At 38.4% G+C, this 25,932-nt stretch overlaps 1 long non-coding RNA gene across 3 annotated transcripts in view; it reads right to left on the bottom strand.

The window, feature by feature from the left end:
* Nucleotides 1–24,380, bottom strand: part of LOC123789773 (uncharacterized) — a 94,601-nt gene extending 70,221 nt beyond the window's left edge. For all 3 annotated transcript variants that reach the window (XR_015723408.1, XR_015723407.1, XR_015723406.1), the window contains exon 1: nt 24,251–24,380. This is a non-coding gene — a long non-coding RNA (uncharacterized LOC123789773). The remainder of the gene's footprint in view (nt 1–24,250) is intronic.
* Nucleotides 24,381–25,932: the final 1,552 nt, after the last annotated feature.

Here is a 25,932-nt window from a genome sequence, read left to right as displayed (position 1 = left end):
AGCCCAATGTGGGGCTTGATCCCAGGACCCTGGAATCATGACCTGAGCTGAAGACAGCAGCTTAACGACTGAGCCACCCAGGTGCCCCAGGAGCTGTTTCTTTGAAAAGATGAGCAAAACCAATCAACTTCTAGCCAGACTCATCAAAAAAAAAAAAAAAAAAGAGAGAGAGGATTCAAAATCAGCAGTGAAAGAGGAGAAAAAACAACCAACACCACAGAAATAAAAAGGATTATCAAGAAATATTATGAGAAATTTTATGCCAACAAGTTGGACAACCTAGAGAAAATACATAAATTCCAAGACATACATAACATTCCACAACTGAATAAGGAAGAAAGAGAAAATGTGAACAGACTAATTACTAGCAATGAAAATGAATCAGTAATAAAAAAACTCCAAACATAAGTCCAGGATCAGATGGCTTCACAAGTGAATGCTACAAAACATTTAAAGAAGAGTTAATACCTATTATTGTCAAGCTATTTCAAAAAAAGAAGTGGAAGGAAATCTTCCAAATTCATTCTCCAAGGCTAGCATTGCCCTGACACCAAAACCATATAAAGACGCTACAAAAAAGAAAGCATCAGAACAGTATCTCCAAGATTGCAAAACCCTTAACAAAATATTAGCACACTGCATTCAACAATGCAAAGAATCACTCAACCAACTGGGATTTATTCCAGGGATGCAAGAGTGGTTCAATATTTACAAATCTACCAACTTAACACATATTAACAAGAGAAAGGATACAAAACATATGATCATTTCAACAGATGCAGAAAAAGCACTTCACAAAGTATAACATCCATTCATGATAAAAACGTAAGACAAAGATTTAGTAAGAACATCCCTCAACATAATAAAGGATATAGGAAAAACCCACATATAATACCATATTCAATGGTGAAAAACTGAGAGCTTTTCCTACAAGATCAGGAACAAGACAAGGATGTCCACTCTCACCATTTTTATTCAACACAGTACTGGAAGTCCTAGCCATACCAATCAGACAACATCAAAAGAAAAGGCATTCAAATTGGTAAGGAAGAAATAAAACTTCCACTATTTTCAGATGGTATGATTCTATATATAGAAAACCCTGAAGACTCCACCAAAAAACTACTACATCTGATAAATGAATTCTGTAAAGGCACAGGATGCAAAATCAATACAGAGAAATCTGTTGTGTTTCGATACAGTAATGATGTTGCAGAAAGAGAAACTTATTTACTTTTTAGCTAAAATTAAGAATTTTCGTAGAAAGGGCCTTATAATGTTAGGACATGTTCACTGACATACCCAATTTCCCCAAATGCCAGCAGAGATAAGAACAGCATGAAGAGGGAGAAACAGAGCAGCTTGACCCAGGTCCTCCTCCTGGGGCTCCCCACCTGGCCAGAGCAGCAAGGCGTGTTCTTTGTTCTGTTCCTGGGCATGTACCTGACCACGGCCCTGGGGAACCTGGTCATCATCCTGCTTATCAGGCTGGACTCTTGCCTCCATATTCCCAGGTACTTCTTTCTCAACCACTTGGCTTTCTATGACAATTCCCTTTCATCTATCACAATTCCAAAGATGGTCACGAACATGCAAACTCAGTAACGATCTACCCCCTATGCTGGGTGCATTTCTCAGATGTTTTTCTTCTTAATTTTTGGTTGCCTTGACAATTTTCTTATCACAGTGAAGGTATATGACAGGTACTTGGCCAACTGTCAGCCACTCAAATACACCGTCATGAGGCAGGAGCTGTGCATCTCATTAGTACCTGGGTCTTGGTTCTTCTGTTGCATCCATGCCCTTTAGCACACTCTCCTCTTGGTCCAACTGTTCCGTGGTCTTGGTTCTTCTGTTGCATCCATGCCCTTTAGCACACTCTCCTCTTGGTCCAACTGTTCCGTATGATAGTACCATCCCCCACTTCTGCGACTTCACTGCACTCCTGATGATGGATCGCTCAGACACCTCCCTCAATGAGCTGACTGTCTTAAGTTTATTTAAATTCTAGTTAGTCAATATAGTGTAATACTAGTTTCAGGTGTACAAAATACTGATTCGACACTAGCATACAACACCTGGTGCTCACTACAAATGCACTCCTTAATCCGCATCACCTATTTAACCCTCCCCTCAAGCCACCTCCCCTCCAATAAACATCAGTTTGTTCTCTATAGTTGAGAGTCTGTTTCTTGGTTTGCTTCTCTATTTTTTTCCCATTGCTCATTTGTTTTGTTTCTTAAGTTTAACACATGGGTGAAATCATATGGTATTTGTCTTTGACTTATTTCACTTTGCATAAAATTCTAGCTCCATCCACATCATTACAAATGGCAAGACTTCATTTGTTCTTATGGCTGAGTAATATTCCACTGTATATATATACATACACACCACAACTTCTTTACTCATTCATCAGTCAATGGATATGGGCTATTTCCATAATTTGGCTACTGTTGATAATACTGCTACATAAACATCAGGGTGCATGAATCCCTTTTAATTAGCATTTTTGCATTCTTTGGGTAAATACGTAGTTGTGCAATTGCTGCATCAAAAGGCAGTTCTATTTTTAACTTTTTCAGAAACCTCCGTAACTGTTTTCCAGAGCAGCTGCAACAGTTTGCAATCCCACCAACAGTGCAAGAGGGTTCCCCATTCTCCACACCCTTGCCAATAGCTATTGTTTCTTGTGGTGTTGACTTAAGCCATTCTGAGAGGTGTGAAGTGATATCTCATTGTAGTTTTGATTTGTATTTCTCTGATGATCAGTGATGTTGCACATCTTTTCATATCTGTTGGTCATCTGTATGTCTTCTTTGGAGAAATCTCTATTCATGTCTTCTGCCCATTTTTAGATGGATTATTCACTTTTGGAGGGTTGAGTTTTATAAAGTCCTTATATATTTTGGATATCAGCCCTTTATCAGATAAGTCATTGGCAAATATTTTTCCCCTTCTGTAGGTTGCCTTTTAGGGTTTTTATTATTATTATTATTATGTTATGTTAGTCACCATACAGTACATCCTTCGTTTTTGATGTAGTGTTCCATGATTCATTGTTTGCGTATAACACCCAGTGCTCCATGCAATATGTGCCCTCCATAATACCCATCACCAGCCTATCCCAATCTGCACCCCTCCCCTCTGAAGCCCTCAGTTTGTTTGATGACCATTTCTTTAACTGTGCAGAAGATTTTTATTTTGATGAAGTCCCAATCTATTTTTGCTTTTGTCTCCCTTCCCTTAGGAGACATATCCAGAAAGAAGTTGCTATGGGTACTGAAGAAAAGGAAATTAGGGAATCCATCCCATTTACAATAGCACCAAAAACCATACGTTACCTTGGAATTAACTTAACCAGAGACGTAAAGGACCTATATTCTAGAAACTATAAATCACTCTTCAAAGACATTGAAGAGGACAAAAAACATGGAAAAATATTCCATGCTCATGGATCAGAAGAATTAACATAGTTAAAATGTCCATGCTACCCAGAGCAATGTACACTTTCAGTGCTATCCCGATCCAAATACCGATGACATTTTTCAAAGAACTGGAACAAATAGTCCTTAAATTTGTATGGAACCAGAAAAGGCCCCGAATCACCAAGGAACTGCTGAAAAGGAAAAACAATGCTGGGGGCATCACAATGCCGGATTTCGAGCTGTACTACAAAGCTGTGATCACAAAGACAGCATGCTACTGGCACAAAAACAGACACATAGACCAATGGAACAGAATAGAGAACCCAGAAATGGACCTTCAGCTCTTTGGGCAACTAATCTTTGATAAAGCCAGAAAAAACATCCGGTGGAAAAAAGACAGTCTCTCCAATAAATGGTGCTGGGAAAATTGGACAACTACATGCAAAAGAATGAAACTTGACCACTCTCTCATACCATACACAAAGATAAACTCCAAATGGATGAAAGACCTCAATGTGAGACAGGAATCCATCAAAATCCTAGAGGAGAGCATAGGCAGCAACCTCTACGACATCGGCCAAAGCAACATTTTTCATGACACATCTCCAAAGGCAAGAGAAACAACAGATAAAATGAACTTGTGGGACTTCACCAAGATAAAAAGCTTCTGCACAGCCAAGGAAACAGTCAAAAAAACTAAGAGGCAGCCCACGGAATGGGAGAATATATTTACAAATGATGCTACAGATAAAAGACTGGTATCCAAGATCTACAAAGAACTTCTCAAACTCAATACACGAGAAACAAATAAACAAATCAGAAAATGGGCAGAAGATATGAACACACACTTTTCCAATGATGACATACAAATGGCTAACAGACAAATGAAAAAATGTTCAAAATCATTAGCCATCAGGGAAATTCAAATCAAAACCACACTAAGATACCACCTTACGCCAGTTAGAATGGCAAAAATTGACAAGGCAAGAAACAACAATTGCTGGAGAGGATGTGGAAAAAGGGGATCCCTCCTACATTGTTGGTGGGAATGCAAGTTGGTACAACCACTCTGGAAAACAGTGTGGAGGTCCCTTAAAAAGTTAAAAATTGAGCTATCCTATGACCCAGCCATTGCACTACTGGGTATTTACCCCAAAGATACAGACGTAGTGAAGAGAAGGGCCATATGCACCCAAATGTTCATAGCAGCATTGTCCACAATAGCCAAATCGTGGAAAGAACCGAGATGCCCTTCAATAGATGACTGGATTAAGAAGTTGTGGCCCATATATACAATGGAATATTACTCAGCTATCAGAAAGAATGAGTTCTCAACATTTGCTGCAACATGGACGGCACCGGAGGAGATAATGCTAAGTGAAATAAGTCAAGCAGAGAAAGACAATTATCATATGATTTCTCTCATCTATGGAACATAAGAACTAGAATGATTGGTAGGGGAAGAAAGGGATAAAGAAAGGGGGGTAATCAGAAGGGGGAATGAAGCACGAGAGACTATGGACTCTGAGAAACAAACTGAGGGCTTCAGAGGGGAGGGGGGTGGAGGAATGGGATGGACTGGTGATGGGTAGTGAGGAGGGCACATGTTGCATGGTGCACTGGGCGTTATACGCAACTAATGAAGCATCAAGCTTTACATCGGAAACCAGGGATGTAGTGTATGGTGACTAACCTAATATAATTAAAAAACATTAAAAAAATAGCTATGGGTGATTTCAAAGAAGTTGCTTCTTGTGTTCTCCTTTAGCATTTTTATGGTTTCAGGTCCCACAATTAGGTCTTTAATCCATTTTCAATTTATTTTTGTATATGGCATAAGAAAGTGGTCCAGTTTCATTCTTTTGCATATTGCTGTCCTGTTTTCCCAACACCATTTTTTGAAGAGACTGTATCTTTCCCATTGAATATTCTTCCTGCTTGGTTGAAGATTAATTGACCATATAGCTGTGGGTTCATTTCTGGGGTTTCTATTCTGTTCTGTTGATCTATGTTTCTATTTTTGTGCCAGTACCATACTATTTTCAACACTACAGCTTTGTAATATAGTTGAAGTCCAAAACTGTGATGCCTCCAGTTTTGCATTTCTATTTCAAGATTGCTTTGGCTATTCAGAGTCTTTTCTGGATTTCTGGAGTCTTTTTAGGATTGTTTGTTCTAGCTCTGTGAAAAATGCTGGTGGTATTTTGATTGAGAGTGCATTACAAATGTAAATTGTTTGGGGTAGTACAGACATTTTAACAATATTTTTTTTTCCAATCCATGAGCATGAGGAACATCTTTCCATTTCTTTGTGTCATCTTCAATTGCTTTCATCAGTGCTACATAATTTTAGAGTCTTTCACCTCGTTGGTTAGGTTTATTCCTAGGTTTCTTACAGTTCTGGTGAAATTGTAAACAGGATTGATTCATTGACTTCTTTTTCTGCTGCTTCATTATTGGTGTATAGAATTGCAACAGATTTCTGTACATTGATTTTGTACCCTGAGAAATCACTGAATTTGTTTATCGTTTGAGCAGTTTTTTTGATCAAGTCTTTAGGGTTTTCTATATAGATTATCATATAATCTCCAAATAGTGAAATTTTCACTTTTTCCTTGCTTATTTGTATGCCTTTTATTTCTTTTCATTGTCTGATTGCTGAGGCTAGCACTTCTAGTACTATGTTGAATAAAAGTGGTGAGAATGGAAATCCTTGTCTTCTTCCTGACCTTAGAGGAAAAACTCAGTTTCTCCATATTTAGGATATTAGCTATGGGTGTTTCATAGATGGCCTTTATTATGTTGAGGTATGTTCCTTCTAAACCTACTTTGTTGAGGCCTTTTATCACAAATGGATGTTGTACTTTTGTCAAATGCTTTTTTTTTACATCTATTAAAATGATAATATGTTTCTTATCCTTTCCTTTCTTAATGTGGCATATCACATTGATTGCTTTGCAGATATTGAACCACCCTTGCAACACAGGAGTAAATCCCACTTCATCGTGGTGAATGATTTCTCTAATGTATTGTTGGATTTGGTTTGCTAGTATTTTATTATTTCTGCATCCATGTTTGTCAGGGTTATTGGCCTGTATTTCTCCTTTTTAGTAAAATCTTTATGTTTTTGATATCAGGGTAATGCTGGCCTCATAGAATGAATTTGAAAGTTTCCCTTCTTTTTCTATTTTGTGGAATAGTTTGAGAAGAATAGACATTAACTTTTCTTTAAATGTTTGGGAGAATTTCCCTTGAAGCCATTTGGCCCTGGACTTTTGTTTGTTGAGAGTGTTCTGATTTCTTACTCATAATTTATTTGGTGGTTATTGGTTTGTTCAAGTTTTCTATTTCTTCCTGTTTCTGTTTTGGTAGTTTATACATTTCTAGGAATGTATCCATTTCTTCCATGCAATCCAATCTGTTGGCGTATTTTTTTTCATAGTATTCTCTCATAATTGCTTGTTATTTCTGTGGTGTTAGCTGTTATTTCTCCCCACTCATTTGTAATTTTATTTATTTGGGGCCTTTTTTATTCCTTTTTTGATAATCATGACTAGAGTTTTATCAATTGTATTAATTTTGTCAAAGAACTAGCTCCTGGTTTCATTGATCTGTTCTATTATTTTTTTTTTAGGTTCTGTATCATTTAGTCATTTATTTCTGCTCTAATGATTATTTCTTTCCCTTTGCTGGTGTTAGGCTTCATTTGTTCTTTTTCTACCTCTTCAGGTATAAGGATAGGTTGTTTATTTGAGGGTTTGGGTTTTTTTTTTTCTTTTTTTTTCTTTTTTTTTGCTTCTTAAGGTAGGCCTGCATTGCTATATACTTCCCTCTTAGAGCCACTTTTGCTGCATCCCAAAGGTTTTGCAATGTTGTGTTTTCTTTTTCATTTGTTTCCATGTATATTTTATTTCTTCTTTGACTTCCTGGTTGAGCTACTTATTGTTTAGGAACATGTTTAACCTTTATGTATTTTTAGACTTTCCGATCACAGCTTTGTAGTACAGCTCAAAATCCAGCATTGTGATGCCCCCAGCTTTGTTTTTCCTTTTCAACAGTTCCTTGGCGATTCGGGGCCTTTTCTGGTTCCATACAAATGTAAGGACTATTTGTTCCAGTCCTTTGAAAAATGTCCTTGCTATTTTGATCGGGATAGCATTGACAGTGTAGATTGCTCTGGGTAGCATGGACATTTTAACTATGTTAATTCTTCCGATCCATGAGCATGGAATATTTTTCCATCTTTTTATGTCTTCCTCAATGTCTTTCAAGAGTGATTTATAGTTTCTAGAATATAGGTCCTTTACGTCTCTGGTTAAGTTAATTCCAAGGTAATGTATGGTTTTTGGTGCTATTGTAAATGGGATGGATTCCCTAATTTCTCTTTCTTCAATCTCATTATTCATGTATAGAAATGCAACTGATTTCTGAGCATTGATTTTGAATTTTTTTCTTGTGGTTGAATTCTACTTTTGTAGCGTTGTGGTCAGAAAAGTTGTATGGTATGATTTTAATCTTTCTGTATTTCTTTAGGTGTGCTTTATGAGCTAATATGTGATCTATTCTGGAGAATGTCCCTTGTGCACTTGAAAAGAACATGTATTCTGCTGCATTAAGATGGAATGTTCCAAATAGAGCTGTTAAGTCCACCTGTTCCAGTGTGTCATTCAAAGCCATTGTTTCTTTGTTCATTTTCTGTTTAGATGATATGTCCATTGGTATAAGTGGGGTGTTACTGCTCCCTACTATTATTGTACTATTCCAATTAGTTTATGTATGTTATTATTTCATATATTTGGGTGCTTTTATGTTGGGTGCATAAATACTAAATATTGTTAGATCTTCTTGTTGGTTTGTCACCTTTATTACGATATAGTGCTCTTCTTTACCTCTTGTTGCAGTCTTTGTTTTAAAGTCTAGTTTGATGTAAGTGTTGGTACTCTGGCTTTCTATTGACATCCATTTGCATGATAAATGTTTCCCGATCCCCTTACTTCAACCTGCAGGTGTCTTTAGATCCAAAATGAGTCTCTTTTGGCAGTATACAGAATGGTCCTGTGTTGTTGTTTTTTTGTTTGTTTTGTTTTGTTTTAATCCATTCTGAAACCCTATGTCTTTTCATTGGACTATTTAGTCCATTTACATTCAGAGTAGCTATTGATAAATGTGTACTTAGTGCCATTTTATTACTTGTTTTATTATTCTATCTGGAGATATTCTCTGTTCCTTTCTTGTCTTTGTCACTTTTGGTCTTTCCCTTCCATACAAAGAGTCCCCTTTAATATTTCTTGCAGGGCTGGTTTAGTGGTCATGAACTCTTTAGTTTGTCTAGGAAACTTTATCTCTCCTTCTATTCTGAATGATAGCCTTGCTGGATAGACGATTCTTGGCTGCAAATTCTTCCCATTCAGCATGCTGAATGTATCATGCCACTCTCTTATGGCTTGACAAGTTCTGTTGAGAAATATCCAGCTAGCCTTGTAAGTTAAGGACTGCTTTGTTTTGCTGCTAAGATTTTTTTTCTTTATCACCGTATTTTGTAAATTTATTTACAATATGTCTTGGTGTTGGCCTGCTTTTGTTGATTTTGATGGGAGTTCTCTGTGCCTCCTGCCTGGATGTCTCTTTCATTCCCCAAATTAGGGAAGGTTTCAGCCCTTATTTCTTCAAATAAACTGTTTGCCTCATTTTCTCTATCTTCATCTTGTGGGACTCCTATAAGAGTAATGTTATTACATTTAATGAAGTCACTGAGTTCCTGAAGTCTATTTCATAATTCTTTTTTTCAGCTTCATTATTTTCTTTTATCTTGTATGTCACCAATTACTTCCTTTCTTCTTCCAGCCTGCTCATGATATCAAGCTTGTTTCCAATCTCATTTATTGAATTCCTTATCTCTGATTCTCTTCTAACTCTTTTATCTGTGTGGTGTGTGCCTCACATTTTCTATACTTTTCCCAAGCCCAGTTAGTATTGTGATTGTTTTTTGAAATTCTCCATTAGGCACATTACTTATATCTTTCACTTAGATTTTGGCCATGGGCTTATCTTGTTCTTTCCTCTGGGATGAATTCCTCTGCCTTCTTCTGTGTTAGAAAAGCCTGTTATGTCTCCTGATCCTGAAAGTAATGGCTTTATGTAAAAGAGATCATGTAGTGTCCAGGGCCTGGCACTTCGGGAAGTGTCTCTGATGTGTGCTTCGTGTACTATACTGTTGTGTTTGGGCTGCTCTATCCTTCAGACCAGTCATCTGCAGAGGCTCTGCTTGTCTTCTCTGGGCAGCATTTGGTAGTGGCCTGAATGTGGTGAGTTTTAAGTAGGTGTGCTCTGGTCTGTTTATGAAATGAGACCTGATAATACTTCCACAAGAACTGAGGCCCTGCACAACTCTCTGGTTGGGAGATGTGGTGTGGGTAGGGGTTTGTGCTGGTCTTCTGGGGAAGAGGCTTGCCACTCTGGGACTGAGGTAAGCTTGACAAGGAGGTTCGTAAAAACAAAGTACAGGGGGGTAGGGCTTGTTGTAAATAATATAGGCATCCAGTGTTTGTGCTGTGCTATTTCCCACAGGTGGCTCTGTGTTTATGCTGAGGGGTAGGGGAGGGAAATGGTGTCAACCAGCTCCTTTGTTCCTAGAGAGGCATCTCTACAATGTTGCCTCTCAGGGAAGCACTCCAAGAAGAGCAAATAATCTCCCCACTGTGTGCCCCACATATTGCTGAGATCACTGTTTCCATGCTGTCAGCCTCGGGCTTTTTTGCCTGCCTTCTCAGATGCAACACAGTGCTCTCCAAGTTCTATCTCAGCCAAACATGCTGACCTTTAAAACTCCAGGCTTTAGAGACACAGTCTGGGCAGGGGCTTGTCCTGGCCTGGGGGTGGGGCCCACTGTACTGGGACTGAGACAAGCCTGACTGAGAAGGGCAGTCCTGGCAGATTGCTGGGGTGTGGGGCTTGATGTCAGCAAGTTAAGGAGCCAGTGTTGGCAGTGTGCTGTCTCCCACAGGTGGCTTTGTGTTTATGGTGAGGGGCAGGGCAGGGAAGTGGTGCCACCCAGCTCCTATATTGATGGAATAGCATCTCAGTGAATGCTAGCTCTCATGGAAGCACTCCAGGAAGAGCAAATAATCTCCCCCTTGTGTGTCCCAGGCATTCTTTAAATCACTGCAGAAAATGAAATTTCAAAAAAATCTCATTTACTATTGCAACAGAAATAATAAAAATATGTAGGAATGAATTTAACCTAGGAGGTAACAGACCTATACTCTGAAAACTAGAAAGCACTGATGAAAGAAATTGAAGATGATAGAAAGATATCCCATGCCTATGGATTAGGAGACCAAATATTGTTAAAATTTCCATAGTACCTAATATAATCTACAGGTGTAATGCAATCCCTATCAAAATACAAAGAGAATTTTTCACAGAACTAGAATAAATCATCTTAAAATTTGTATGGAGCCACAAAAGAACACAAATAGTCAAAGCAATCTTGAGAAGGAACAAAGCTGGAGGTATCCCAACCCCAGATTTCAAAACATATGACAAAGAGATAGTAAACAAAACAGTATGTCACTTGCACAAAAATAGACATATAGATCAACAGAACTGGATAGAGAGCCCAGAAATAAATTCATGCTCATATAACTAATTAATCTATGATGTAGAAGGCAACAATATACAATAGAAAAAAAAGAGTCTCTTCAACAAATGGTGCTGGAAAACTGGACAGCTACATGCAAAAGAATGAAATTGGACCACTTTCTTACACCATATACAGAAATAAACACAAAATGAATTAAAGATCCAAAAGTGAGGCCTGAAGCTATAAAATTCCTAGATGAAAAAATAGGCAGTAATTTATTTGACATCAGATGTAGAAATCTAGGTATGTCTCCGAAGGCAAGGAAAATGAAAGGAAAATTAAACTATTGGGACTATCCCAAAATAAAACCTTTTGCATGGCAAAGGAAACCATAAACAAAACAAAAAGATAACCTAATGACTGGAAGAGATATTTGCAAATGATATATCCAATAAGGGTTAGTATACAAAATATACAAGAAACTTATACAACTCAATACCAAAATAATAATAATTGAATTTTTTAAAAAAAATGGGCAAAGGACTTGAACATTTTTTCCAAAGAAGGAATACAGATTGCCTACAAACACATGAAAAGATGCTCAACATCACTAATCATCAGGGACATATAAATCAAAACTACAATGAGTTATCACCTCATACCTGTCAGAATGGCTAAAATCAACAACACAAGAAACAAGTGTTCGCAAGAAAATGGAGAAAAAGGAACCCTCACGTACTATTAATAGTACTGTAAATTGGTGCAGTCACTATGGAAAATTGTAGAGAGGTTCCTCAAAAAATTAAAAAAAAAAACCAGAATCACCATATGATCCAATAATTCCACTACTGGGTATTTACCTGAAGAAAATGAAAATACTAATTTAATAAGATATATGCACCCCTACACTTATTGCAGCACTATTTACAACAGCCAAGATAGGTAAGCAATTGAAATGTCCATTCACAAATGCATGGATAAAAATGTAGCATATATACAACATGGAATATTACTCAGCCATATGAAAGGATGAAATCTTGCCATTTGCAACAACATGGATGGATCTAGAGGGATATAATGCTATGTAAAATAAGTCACAGAAAGATAAATACCATATGAATTCACTCATGTGGAATTTAAGAAACAAACACACAAAGAAAAAAGATACAAACAATAAAACATAATCTTCAATACAGAATACTGGTGTTTACCAGAGGGGAGGTGGATGGGAGGATGGGTGATATAGGTGAAGGGGATTAAGTATATACATATTGTAATGAGCATTGAGCAATGTATAACATTGTTGAATATTTACACTGTAACTTGAAACTAATATAACACTGGATGATAATTATACTTGAATTTTAGAAAGTGTAGATATAGAGACGGGCAAGATGGCAGCAGAGTAGGGGACCTCGTTTCATCTGGTTCCTTGAATTTAGCTGGATATCTATCAAACCATTCTGAACATACACGAATTCAACCTGATACGTAAAAAGATTTTTTTAAAGATTTTATTTATTTATTTGACAGAGAGAGAGACAGCCAGAGAGAGAGGAAACACAACCAGGGGGAGAGGGAGAGGAAGAAGCAGGCTCCCAGCAAAGCAGGGAGCCCGATGTGGGGCTTGATCCCAGGACCCTGGGATCATGCCCCAAGCCAAAGGCAGACACTCAACAACTAAGCTACCCAGGTGCCCCGATACGTAAGAAGATTTATCTGGATCTCCACAAGCAGAAAAATGACTACTTTTTGTAAGGTAGGAGGTGTAGAACCTTGAATCTTCGCGGGAAATATCAGAAGATAAACAGAAGGGGAAGGGAACCTCCATTAGCTGGCCACTGGAAAGTGATGTAACACCAGAGCAAAAAATCGAGACCCTTGGAAGTCTGCTGTAGTGAGAGGAACCCCCTTCTCAAAAGGGCACAGGGGATGAATAGGGCAGAATTCTAGGTGGTTCATTATGGTCTCAGGATCCCAGGAGACTCAGAAAGAACAGGGGAGCCTGAACCGAGAGAGTGCCCAAGCAGTGGAGTGGGGAGACTGGTTATGGTCAGTGAGCCCAGAAGGGACTCTCGGCTCTAGTCACAATAAAACGCAAGCTGAGCCAGTAGGGAGACCACCCTGTGCCTGACCACCCTGAAAAGGACTAGAAGGTGTGGGATGTTTAACATCCTAGGGGGGATATAAAACAGCTTGTGCCCACAACAGGACAACAGCTCTCAGGGTGGTGTGGCCCATGAAAGGACACTGGGGCAGCAACCAGCATGACCAGGGAGCCGCAGAAGAGGGTGCACATGTGAGCCCACGGCCACCAGCAGTTGTGGAGTCACAAAGCACAGAGATGCTCGCGGGTCCCCATAACTCCCCTGGGAGAGGTGCATCCAGCAGGAGATACAGGATTCGGCAGTTTGACACACAAAGAGCTCACGACTGGGCAACAGCTCTCAGGATGGTGTGACGCCCAAAGGGACACTGGGGAAGCCCCCAGAATGACCTGGGAGCTGCAGAAGAAGGTGCATGTGTGAGCCCACAGCCACTAGCAATTGCAAAGTCACAAAGCACAGAGATGCTTACGGGTCCCGTGGGTCCCCTGGGAGAGGTACAGCGGGCACAAATTGCACAAGTCTGTGGATTTTGGTATGCGCAGAAGTGGAGATGTTTTGACCTGAAAGATTTGTTGAGGGGTGGGAATAAAAACTTGTGGCTCTGGGCTGGAGATTTCCCTCAGTCATATTTGCTCTGACCCTCTAAAGAGAAGCGGAAAGATACCAGGGACCAAAAGCCAAACAGATGACCAGTTCACATTAAGCCCATCCCCCTGACAAGGGGTAGGGCAACTCAACCCAGGCAGAGATGCCTGAAAGGTGGAACAGCAGGCTCCTCCCCAAGAAGACATACTGGAAGAAGAGGTGAATGATAAGCTTATTTTCCACAGGACTGTAAAACTCCAGCACCAGGGGGGAAAAAATAGAGGGAGTTCCAGGTGTTCCCTCACAACTTGTTTATACTTTGGGCAAAACTTTTACATTTCTTTTTCAGTTTCTTTTCTTACTTTTTTTTTCCTTACTTGTTTCCGTTTCAGATAGATTCTTATTTCCCAAACTATGTTTTTAAGACATTTCTTAACTTTTATTTTTTTCACGTTTTATAGATTTATGCCCCATACTAGCCCATTTTTCACTCTATTCAATTTATATACATATTTTTTTTCTGATTTCTTTGCAATTTTGGTATATAGTGTCTTCTAACACACAGTCCAAAAATCAATCAGGAAGAGGCAGATCACCCTGCTCTGTTCACTCTGAGAGATTATAATATCTCTCCCTGCCCCCCTTTTTCTTTTATATTCTATTGAATCATCTTGGCTTTGGTTACATTTCTGTGGTAGCTTTTGAACGCTTCAGATTTTTTATAAGGTGCGTTTTGCTTGGGTCATGGTTGATATTTTGGACTCCTTTCATTCATTCAACCATGCCTCGACAGAATGACTAAGAGGAGGAGCTCCCAACAAAGAAAAGACCCAGAGACAGTGTCCTCTGTCACAGACCTAATGGGTATGGATATAAGGAAGATGTCAGATATACTCTTCAGGATAGCAACCATGAAGTCAATAGCTCAGCTGACAAAAAAAAATTAGTGACAGTATAGAAACTCTAAGGGCAGAAATGAAATCTAACCAGTCTGAAATTAAAAATGCTATGAATGAGATGGAGTCTAAACTGGATACTCTAGCCAGGGTAAATGAGGTGGTAGAAGAACGAATCAGTGGCCTAGAAGTTAGGCTAATAGAAAGGAAAGATGCTGCAGAAGACAGGGACAGGCAGCTAGGAGGCCATGAAAATAGACTTAGAGACATCAGTGATGCCATGAAAAATTCCAATGTCAGAATTATTGGGATCCCCCAGGGGGTGAAGAGAGAGGACTAGAAGGTATATTTCAGCAAATCATAGCTCTGAACTTCCTTAATCTGGGGAATGGAAACAAGCATACATGTCCAAGAGGCAGAGAGGACCCCTCTAAAAATCAATAAAAACAGATCAACACATTGACATATAACAGTGAAGCTTGAGAATCGTAGAGCCAAGGAAGCTATCTTAAGAGCAGCTAGGGGGAAGAGATTTCTTATATACAGAGGGAGGAACATCAGAGCAACATCAGACCTATCCACAGAAACCTGGCAAGCCAGAAAGGGCTGGCAAGACATGTTCAGGGTACTAAATGAGAAGAACATGCAGCCAAGAATATTTTAACTCGCAAGGCCATCATTCAGAATGGAAGGAGAGATAAAGAGCTTCCACGACAGACAGAAACTGAAAGAATATGTGACCACCAAGCCAGCCCTGTAAGAAAAATATTAAGGGGGTTTCTGTAAGTGAAGACAGAACCCAAGAGTAATATAGACAAGAAATAAACTGAAATGATCTACAGAAATAGGGACTTTACAGGCAATGCAATGGTACTAAATTCATATCTTTCAATAGTTACTCTCAGTGTGAATGGGCTGAATGCTCCCACAATAGACACAGGGTTTCAGATTGAATTCAAAAAACAGGACCCATTCATATGCCGTCTACAAGAGACTCATTTTGAACCTAAACATACATCTAGACTGAAAGTTAGGGGATGGAGAACCATTTACCATGCCACCAGACCTCAAAAGAAAGCTGGGGTAGCAATCCTCATATGAGACAAATTAGATTTTAAACCAAAGACTGTAGGAAGAGATGTAGAGGGACCCGATATCATATGTAAAGGGCCTATGTAGCACGAAAATCTAACAATTGTAAATATCTATGCCCCCAACACAGGAGCAGCCAACTACATAAACCAACTGATAAAAAAAATAAAGAATCATACTGATAATAATATTTTAAAGTAGGAAACTTCAACTCACAACTCACAGCAAAAGAAAGATCACCTAAGCAGAAGATCAACAGAGAAATAAGAGCTTTGAAGGACACATTGGACCAGATGGATTTCATATATATACACAGAATATTCCATTCTAAAACAATGGAATACTCATTCTTCTCAAGAGCACATGGAACTTGATGCAGAACAGACCACATACTGGGTCACAAATCAGGTCTCAACTGATAACAAAATATAGAGATTATTCCCTGCAGATTTTAGACCACAGTGCTTTGAAATTGGAACTCAACCACAAGGAAAAATTTGGATGGAACACAAACACTTGAAGGTTAAAAATCATCCTGCTAAAGAATGAATGGGTCAACCAGGAAATTAAAGAGCAACTTAAACAATTCATGCACACCAAGGAAAATGAAAACAGATTGGTTAAAAACCTGTTGGATACTGCAAAGGTGATCCTTAGAGGGAAGTACATAGCCATCCAAGCTTCTCTCAAAAAATTAGAAAAATCCCAAATGCACAAGCTAAACTTACACCTAAAGGACCTGAAGAAAGAACAGAAAATAAAGACTAAACCAAGCAAGAGAAGAAAATAATAAAGATTAGAGCAGAGATTAATGAAATAGAAACTAGAAGAACAGTAGAAGAGATCAAGGAAACTAGAAGCTGGTTCTTTGAAAGAATTAATAAGATCGATAAACCTCTGGTCAGACTTATCCAAAAGAAAATAGAAAGGACACAAATTAATTAAATCATGAATGAAAGGGGAGAAATCATGACCAATACCAAGGAAATAGAGACAATATTAGAACTTATTACCAGCAGCTATCAGGCAATCTGGAAGAAATGGATGCATTCCTGGATACTTATAAGCTACCAAGACTGAAACAGGAAGAAACAGACAATCTGAACAGATGAATAACCAGCAAGGAATTTGAAACAGTAATCAAAAACCTCCCCAAAAAACAAGAGTCCAGGGCCAGATGGCCTCCCAGGGGAACTCTACCAAACATTAAAGAAGAAATCATACCTATTGCTCTGAAGCTGTTTCAAAAAATAACAACTGGAAGGAAAACTTCCAAACTCATTCTATGAGGCCAGCATTACCCTGATCCCAAAACCAGACAAAGACCCCATCAAAAAGGAGAATTAAAGACCAATATCCCTGATGAACAGGGATGCCAAAATATTCAACAAGATCCTAGCCAATAGCATCCAACAGTACATTAAAAGGATTATTCACCACCAGGTGAGATTTATTCCTGGGATGCAAGGGTGGTTCAACATTTGCAAATCAATCAACATGATACAACACATTAACAAAAGAAGATACAAGAAGTATTTGATCCTCTCAATTGTTGAAGAAAAAGCATTTGACAAAATACAGCACTCTTTCCTGATTAAAACTCTTCAAAACATAGGGATAGAGGAATATTCCTCAATATCACAAAAGCCATTTATGAAAAGCCCACAGCAAAAATCTTTCCTAATGGGAAAAAACTGAGAGCTTTTCCCTTAAGGTCAGGAACACGACAGGGATGCCCACTCTTCCACTTTTGTTCACCATAGCACTAGATGTCCCACCTTCACCAATCAGACAACAAAAAGATATAAGGCATTCAAACTGGCAAGTCAAATGCTCTCTCTTCACAGATGACGTGATACTTTACGTGGAAAACCTAAAAGACTTCACCCCCAAATTACTAGTACTCATACAGCAATTCAGCAACGTGGCAGGATACAAAACCAATGCACAGAAATCAGTTGCATTCCTATACACTAACAATGTGACTGAAGAAAGTAATTAAGAAATCAATCCCATTTACAATTGTGTCAAAAACGATACTTAGGAATAAACCTAAACAAAAGGGGAAAGGCTCTGCATTCTAGAAACTACAGAACACTTCAGAAAGAAATTGAGGAAGACACAAAAAGATGGAAAAACATTCGATGTTCATGTACTGGAAGAATAAACACTGTTAAAATGTCCATGCTGCCCAGAGCAATCTACACATTCAATGAAATCCCTATCAAAATACCATCAACATTTTTCACAGAGGTGGAGCAAACAATCCTAAAATTTGTATGGAACAAGAAAAGACCCTGAATTGCCAGGGGAATGTTGAAAAAGAAAACCAAAGCCAAGGGCATCACAATGCCTGACTTAAAGCTATATTACAAAGCAGTGATCATCAAGACAGCATGGTATTGACACAAAAACAGACACATAAATCATTGGAACAGAATACAGAGCCCAGAAATGGACCTTCAACTCTATGGTCAACTAATCGTCAACAAATCAGAGAAAAAATATCCAATGGAAAAAAGAGTCTTTTCAGTAAATGGTGCTGGGAAAATTTGACAGCCACATGAAGAAGAATGAAACTGGACTACTCCCTGACACCATACACAAAGATAAACTCAATGTGAGACAGGAATCCATCAAAATCCTAGAGGAGAACAGAGGCAGTAACCTCTTTGACCTTGGGCACAGCAACTTCATTCAAGACAAGCCTCCAAAGGCAAGGGCAACAAAAGCAAAAATGAACTTTGGGACTTCATCAAGATAAATAGCTTCTGCACAGCAAAGGAAACAGTCAATAAAACTAAGAGGCAACCCACTGAATGGGAGAAGGTGTTTGCAAATGACATTACAGATAAAGGGCTGGTATCCAACATCTATAAAGAACTTCTCAAACTCAACACCCAAAAAACAAATAAATAAGTCAAGAAATGGGCAGAAGACATGAACAGACACTTCTCTAAAGAAGACATACAAATGGCTAACAGATACATGAAAAATGTTCAACATCACTAGCCATCAGGAAAATACAAATCAAAATCACAATGAGATACCACCTTACACCAGTTAGAATGGCAAAAATTAACAGGACAGGGAACAACAAATATTGTCAAGGGTGTGGAGAAAGGGGAACCTTTTTATGCAGTGGGAATGAAAGCTGGTATAGCCACTCTGGAAAACAGTATGGAGTTTCCTCAAGACATTAAAAATAGAGATACCCCACGACTCAGCAATTGCACTACTAGGTATTTACCCCAAAGATACAGATGTAGTGAAAAGAAGGGGCACGTGCACCACAACGTTCGTAGCAGCAATGTCCACAATCGCCAAACTGTGGAAGGAGCCAAGATGTCCTTCAATAGATGAATGGATAAAGAAGATGTAGTTCATATATACAATGGAATACTACTCAACCATCAGAAAGGATGAATACCCACCATTTGCATCCACGTGGCTGTAACTGGAGGGGATTATGCTAAGTGAAATAGGTCAAGCAGAGAAAGACAATTATCATATGGCTTCACTCATATGTGGAACATAAGGAATAGCATGGAGGACAATAGGGAAAGGAAGGGAAAACTGAAGAGGGGGAAATCAGAGAGGGAGACAAACCATGGGAGACTATGGACTCTGGGAAACAAACAGGGTTACAGAAGGGAGGGGTGTGGGTCAATGGGGTAGCCAGGTGATGGGTAATAAGAGGGCACGTGTTGTGATGAGAACTGGGTGTTACATCCAACTAATGAATCATTGAACACTACACCAAAAACTAATGTATGGCGGCTAACATAACATAATAAAAATAAGTAAATAAAATATTCTTTAATTGAAAAAATAAATTTAAAAAATGCAAAACATTACCTCTCCTAGGTGTACCTTTTACTAGGAAATGCTTTCAAGAGAACATAGGCTAGGCTTTCCTAAAGTGATTGTGTAGCCACATGGTTTCTCAAACTCTTTTTAAAGCAAAATCTCAAGTAGAATGTCAATATATATATAAAGTATCTCTGTATAACCCTAGGATTCCATCAAACATAAATGAATTATGTTCTATGTGGAGGTACTATGTTAAAGTGAATACAACAGAGACATGGGAGGCCAGCCCAGATTCTTTATTCTGTGCTTATAAGCAATGTGGCTTTCTTAGCTTTAATTTCCTCTCCTATAAAATTGTACTACCACATGTCTTACAGTGTTGTTTTGAGAGTCTGTGATAATATATACAAAATCCTTAGCACAACATTTAGCACCTATAGGTGTTCAATAAGTTTTCATTACCACCTCATGACTAAGTCACATATCTTAATTTGACAATATAGTTAGGGAATAAAAAGTCCCACTGTCTCTTTAAAACATTCTATGAGTTAACTTATTTGCAATTACACTCCTGACAGGCAAAGGATGATAATCAGCTATGTCTTAATATACCATTGCTTTAAAATTTCAATAAATAAGAATCATTAGGGTTCAACATATTTATTATGCATACATAATGACGTCTTGCTTTAAGATTTCAGTCTGCTACCTCAAGAAAAATTGTTATAGTCAGCTTACTAGAAGAATTTCATAGTAGAAATCTCATGTCCTGTCTGCCTCTCTGAAGTAGTGGAGCAACACCAAGTAAAAGTTTTCCAAACACAGTAGGACAGAAAGCTATTCGATTCCAAGTGCTAATAGTAGGGTTATGCAGTTCTTTGGGCACACAGAAGTAGAGGATGGGAAAAAATGGTGGTAAGAGGAAAGAAATAAAAACGTTTTTTAAGCATCTGCTTTCAGCTCGGGTCATGATCCCAGGGTCCTGGGACTGAGCCCCGTATCAGGCTCCCTGCTCAGGGGGGGAGCCTGCTTCTCCCTTTTCCTCTGCCACTCCCCCTGCTTGTGTTCTCTCGCTCTCTGTCAAATAAAATCTTTAAAAAAAATGTTCCACTGGCACCTACCTGTCCCGGAATAAAGCAGTGATAACAATATCATAGATTTTTTATTCATACATTTGATAAGAAGAAGTGGCATTATGAATCCAATTTTTCTCTTTTTCATCTCCCAGCATCTTGATCATCCCTTGTGTATTTCTGGTAGGTAGAGTTTGAGATCACAGAAATACAGGGAGAGCATCAGAATTGAAAGGAACCCTGGAAATCATTTGTCAACTTCCCTCATTTTACAGATGTGAAGACTGAAGCCTAGAGATAGATAATTGAGCAGTAACTGCTGAATAAAAGAACAAGAAGGAACTCAAATCCCGCACAATTCATATTTCCCTTTGTATTTTAGTTTTCAGAGTGAATTGCTCAGAATTGGTCCTTAAATGACTTCAAATGATGAGCCGTAAGTAATCCTTACATGCAATACTTCTTATAAGACCCAACATTCTACTAGCTAACTAGGCCACAATTTATGAGACAAATGATAGATAACAATATTTAAAAAGCACATTTGAGATATTATTAATATTTAGTCCAAAAAATATCACAATACATTTGTCAGTACTATAAAAACTGCAGAGACTCTGATACGTAATTAGTTTGGCTTTAGGATATAAAGCCATTCATAATGGCAAAGAGGCATTTTTAAGGTAGCTGGCAATTTTTGCCTCATTTGTCTGGGCAACTACAAAAGGAGACAATGATACCAGTCCAGATTACAACATCCTTTTCTCTCAGAATATCTACACTACCTATTATCTACTTCATTTCTTATCAGCCTTTTTCAGGTTAGAATCCCTTGGAAAAACAGATGTCAGCTACATACTTTTTCCCCAGGAAAAGGCACATACTAACATAAAAATCTTACAATTTCAAGTTTAGTAAATCCACACATGTGATCAAGAATCACTGTTCAGGCATTCACCTCAGCTAGTATATGCTACCTTGTACTGATGTTTATCCCCACCTATGTGTCCTGGCTCAGATCAAAAGGTACTCAAGGTTCAGAACAGGTCTTCTAACCTTTGTATCAAAAGCATGGATGCATTCCTCAGTGCACAGTAGGGACTCAATATATGTTAATAATTAATTCTTAACAGAAGGCCATTTACCAATTTTGTGTCCATTATGAGGCAAATGCTGTGCAAGGAAATGAAGATTCAAAGATGAAACATAAGGATCTGATCCTCGAAGAACTCACAGTCTAATGTAAGAGATAGATAAGTAAACCTATATTACAATAGTGTTAAAAAGCTAAACTGGGAGGTGGGGGGAAACAGATGGGGAAATGAGCACAGAGTAGTAACTGGTGCTCTCAGACTTCTAGGTTTGTTGGGGATGGTGGGTTAGGAGACTAAGATGACATGAAAAGCTTCCTGGGTACAAAACACGCTTGAGCCAAAACCAACAAAAACAACAAAATGCCAGAAGATGGGTAGAAACATAGAAAAGGACCAAAAAAAAATAAAGAGGAGCTTGGAGTAGGGAAGTATCCCTTAATAATTTCTATTGTTTCATTCCTACAAGTTAATCAAACACTACTGAAATATGCTGTATTAATATTGCACACATATTGCTCTTAGTTTTTTTTTTAAAGATTTTATTTATTTATTTGACAGAGATAGAGACAGCCAGCGAGAGAGGGAACACAAGCGGGGGAGTGGGAGAGGAAGAAGCAGGCTCATAGCGGAGGAGCCTGATGTGGGGCTCGATCCCATAACGCCGGGATCACGCCCTAGGCCGAAGGCAGACGCTTAACCGCTGTGCTACTCCGGCGCCCCTGCTGTTAGTTCTTAAAACACCTTACAACAAATAAATTTGGCCATTCCACTGAGTTTGAGTGAAATTTAATCTAATCCACCATGATAAATTCAGTGTGTTTAACAGAAGATAGAAGTCACAATTACCATACTAATTCAACCGTTAGCAACTTGGTCTTATATACTCTAACAATATTTTTGCATTTTATATAGGTGACAAGTGTTATTCAAGTTTCAACTTATGTTATTTGGAAGACAGGTCTGAGTCCAGGTCATTTTCTTCCTCTATACTCCAAGGAAAAGACCTGGATTCTACACTTCTTTTGATAGAATGAAGGGCAGGTAATACTTCATTTTAAGTACTAAACTATTGATAACAGTACTATTAATTTTAATTATAGTCAGGCATACATGCTTTTTAGTAAATTTGTAACTATCTTGTTATTGTAAATCACACAGAGTAGGCTTAGGTAGAGCAAAAATAACTTGCATTATTAGTAGGAAACAAAAGCAATTTTAGAGCTATTACCTCAAATCCTTCCAAAAGTTCTGGGGAAAGCGAAAGCAATTTGTACTCTATTTCATAATACATAACAATATGTTCAAAACTTTACAATTTAATAAGCCCTTCCATTTTATCTTCACAATATAGCTGTATAAGGTTGGCAGCTCAGTTAGTATGTTTACAAATGAATAAAGGTTACCTGACAGAGGCTATATGACTTGCCCTAACTCATTTCTTCAGAGGAAGAACTAGGATTAGAAACTCATCTTCTGACTCATAGTTCAGTTGCTTTTAAAAAACATCATCTAACACAACTACACTTCCATAAATTATATCCTTTAAACTGCAGTGATAACTGGACCTTTTAGTCATTTACTGTGTTCATGAAATGACCTATTTCTTGCACCTCCTCAAGGATTCATTTTATTCTTGGTTTATCTTGGTCAGCTCAGCACAGGATAGAAAATGATTCTATATCAATAATCTCAGTATGGCTTATATAATTTTATCTTTCCACCAGAAATCCTATTTTTCAGACTTATAAACTAATGAAGACAAAAGAGCTTTAACATGAGCTATCAAACAATAACTATTTTTGCCATTTGGCCAAGTTTCATTCAGTGGCAAAATACCAAGCTACGCTATTTTCTATAATGCCAACTACTGGAAGAAGGAGGAATTACAGAGAAATGGAAATCTTGTGACGGTATTTCAGTAATGAAAAACGATTTCATCCTCCAATTCAGGGAGTCACACAGCTTGGTTCCCAACCCTGACCTTAGTGTTTAAGTGGCAACACAGGCGCAACTGATGAATTTTTCTAGCTTCAGGGAACAATGAGTTTCCTCATTCCTAAATCAGAATATTAACAAGCAAGCACTCAATTTAGTTTGCAGGGCTGGTATTAAGGACTTTACCTCATTACCAGTCACCTACATTCAGAAAAACGAAGAAGTTCCACAAAAATTATTTTCCCTTTTATTGCATTCAAAGACTATACCTCTGCCCCAAACCTCTGGCAAACTCCTGCTGCCTTTATCCATAAAACTCCCCCTCAATTGCTAAGAAGTGGATAAACTAACTGAAAGGACAAATGACAAGAGCCCTGAATGAGAAAGGGTTCATGCTCAAGAATCATCTCAAACCAGTCCTCCAACTCCTCATTCTCGCCAAAGCAGTCTCGCTTCCCCGGAAAGCGGCGGCTACCAGGAAACACAGCAACAACAAACAAGTTACAGGCGCCTACCAATCAGCATCAGTGCCCTCGTCCTTCCACAGCTAGACCCAAAATGTCACCAACAGAAGCCTCCCAGGGCCCTAGCCCTTCTCCCCTTCCCTAAACCCCAGCAACACCTTTTCAGACGGGAAAGGATACTCTCCATATTCGACATGGTCTCACAACTTTTTTGGTGAGGCGACAGCCCAGAGCTGGGGCACGAATTTGATACGGCAGCGCTCAGAGTACCGACAGGCTGCCAGACTGGCTCCTAGTTTTACAATCCCACTTCCTGTTTCCTCGCGCAGCCTGCCGGGGGTGGAGCCGCCTAAGACCGAGGGGCGGGGCTGGCGTAACGCCAAAATGGCTGCCGCTCGGAGAGGCTGTTAGGGTGGACAGCAGTCGCTTGGGGGCGTTGGCAGGCGCTAGGGGTTATGCCCCTCCCCCTTGTGTCCTTAAATCAGCGCCTAACGGTTTTCGTCACCCAGCTAACCGTCTAGTTCTTTCTTTTGTCGTACTCCGAACCCTACTTAACCTCCCGCCTCAATTTTTTCCTCAGATTTCACACTATCCTTGGCCCCTCACTTCTGTTCTCAGAGTTTAAGTCTTACGGATGAAGGAAAAGGTATAGGGATTCTACAGTACTTTAAAAATATATATATAGCGCTATGAAATGAGGACCTATGGGATAAGCGGGGTTGGGAATTTTGAGTTGTGAGGTTCAGCTGAAGTTTTAAAAAGCTCGTGATCACTAAAATTTTAAGTTAGAAGGGGAAGACAAAGTAAGCCCAGGTTTAAGAGAAGTTGCTGTAAAATATAAATTCGTAATAAATTATTCTTACTTTTCGCAGATGGGTAAGATACGAAAATTACTATGAAATCTCTCCAAATTATAATTGACAGGAACTTAATCGAAACACTAAACAGTGGTTGGCGTTTTATATGTGACATTAAAATATCCAACGTAATTTATTAGATGCCATTTCTAGCTTTGTGGAAAGGGGATCTTTGATGGTATCGCTGCATTTTAAGTCAAAACTCTTGGAAATTCTAAGAGATGCTTGGGAAAAATTAGCTAGAGTATTCTCTTACTGAGGAATTTTATAAGTTTGGATTTAAATTTTTTCTCATCTTTAAAAGTTTAATATGGGGGGAATAATGAATACATAATGGCCTTTTTATCTTTAGGATTGTTTCCTGTTGCACCGAAATGGTTCTAAAAGGTACTGTTTTACACTTTTGTGTTAATGAAGATTGGTAGGCTTCAGACTGTTAACTAATTATAAACCCTTGATATTGGAAAACTTATTTTCCCTAAAGGTTCAGGGAAAGTACAATCTGGAAACCACTTACATAAATGAAACTGTATAATGCTTATATATATATTTTTATCTTCCTCTGTCTATATATGTTTCAGATGCAAGATTTACCTTTATAGAGGCAAAAAACTTGACAGATTTCATCATTGTTTCATCATTCTCCATGATAGATAAACAGCTGTATTTCACTATTTGAAAACTTTTTTTTGGTATGAAAGTGAAAAATATTTTTAAAAAGTTCTTCCCTTAGATGCTTAATATGTATTAACACAGTGCTTTCAATAAATCCACATGTAGACTAAAACAATCCACTAAAGCTTAAGAATTTCCACATTTTTTGTTATTTTTAGTTATATGTAGGTAACCTATAAAATAAGCCTTTTTAAAAAAATATTTTTAAAGTGTTTTGCATATTGTAGAACTTCTTAAAAGGGGAATCATTAGGATAGAATAGGGTTTTTAGTAGAATTAAGATCCAAAGATATTTGTTCAGTTAGGAAGTTTGTTATTGTCCATGTTAGG

The sequence above is a fragment of the Ursus americanus genome, chromosome X (assembly GCF_024610735.1).
Source record: "Ursus americanus isolate L20-20 chromosome X, mUrsAme1.1.p, whole genome shotgun sequence".
NCBI classification, from domain to species: domain Eukaryota; kingdom Metazoa; phylum Chordata; class Mammalia; order Carnivora; family Ursidae; genus Ursus; species Ursus americanus.
Note: the sequence above shows the minus strand (reverse complement) of the source record. Positions and strands in the feature narration are given on the sequence as shown.